This window comes from Pteropus medius, unplaced genomic scaffold (assembly GCF_902729225.1).
Source record: "Pteropus medius unplaced genomic scaffold, Ma_sr-lr_union100, whole genome shotgun sequence".
Taxonomy (NCBI): domain Eukaryota; kingdom Metazoa; phylum Chordata; class Mammalia; order Chiroptera; family Pteropodidae; genus Pteropus; species Pteropus medius.
This window is the reverse complement of record NW_024350927.1, coordinates 4,789,515-4,790,851: the sequence shown is the minus strand read 5'-3', so window position 1 is coordinate 4,790,851 and position 1,337 is coordinate 4,789,515. Positions and strand designations below refer to the sequence as shown.

The window sequence follows — 1,337 nt, the reverse complement described above, 5'->3', positions numbered from 1 at the left end:
AAAGTAAATGTTTATTGAAATGAAAACTGTTACAAATTATACATTTTATAAAGCTGAAAAATAGTGCAAAGATCACAAACATCCAGGGGAAAATATATTTTCCTTAACTGCTTAACACACCTCTATAATATCTTCTTCTTACATTTTTGCCTGCATATTCTTGGATTCCTTCGTAGGTCAAGAATTTTGTAGCATCAGGAACTAGTCTGAAATGAAGAACACATTATCTGAGATGAGAAGTATAGTAAATGGAATAAACAAAAGAGTGAACAGAGTGAATAAAGAAACGGATCAAATGCCCTATCTAGAGGATGGGAAAGCCAAGGACACTCAATCAGAATGGCAAGAAAAAAGATGCCAAGACTATAAAAATAATTTAAGGAGCATATGTGACATTATTAAGGGTCCAAATATCTGGCTGATCAGCATAACTGAAGAAAATCAGATATTGAACAGCTATTTGAAGAAATAATGATGGAAAACTTCCCTCACCTGGTGAAGGAAATGGACATAAAACCCCAGGAAGCTCAGAGAATTCCAAAAATCAGGGATCCAAAGAGGCCCACATCAAGACACATCATAATTAAAATGCCAAAGATTAAATACGAAGAAAGAATATTAAAAGCAGCAAGAGAAAAACAGACAGTTACTGATAAGGGAACACCCATAAGACTGGCAGCTGATTTCTCAAAAGAAACTACACAGGACAGAAGGGCTTGGCAAAAAATATTCAACAGGATGAAGACCCAAGATCTACAGCCAAGAATAATTTATCCAGCAAAGCTACCATTTAGAGTTGAAGGACAGATAAAGAGCTTCCCAGACAAAAATAAGTTGAAGGAATTTATCACCACCAAGCCAATATTACAGGAAATGTTGGAGGGACTTCCTTAAAGAAAAAACATGTATCAAAAACAGGAATAAAAAATGGTAACAACTACATTCCTATCAATAAGTACCTTAAATGGACAAGAATTAAGTGCTCCAACTAAAAGAGTAGATGAATGGAAAGGAAAGCAAGAACCCTATGTGTTGCCTATGAGAGACTCACTTCAGATTAAAAGACACAGACTAAAAGGAAGGGGATGGAGAAACGTATTGCTTTGATGGACCTAGAAGGTATCTAAGTCAGACAGAAAGATAAACACTATATGATTTCACTTATATGTGGAATCTAAGGAATAAAAAGAACAAAATAATCGAACACAGGCTCACAAATATAGTGGACAATTTGATGATGGACAGAGGGGAGGGGAGCATGGGGGCCTGGGAGAATGGGGTGAAGGGTTAAAGAAGTACAAATTAGTAGCTGATGGATGGACACAAGGATGGGGAGC

At 36.4% G+C, this 1,337-nt stretch overlaps 1 pseudogene; it reads left to right on the top strand.

Annotated features, from left to right (window-relative positions):
- LOC120585704 (G protein pathway suppressor 2-like) overlaps positions 1-1,337 on the top strand; it is a 15,837-nt pseudogene that overhangs the window by 5,980 nt on the left and 8,520 nt on the right.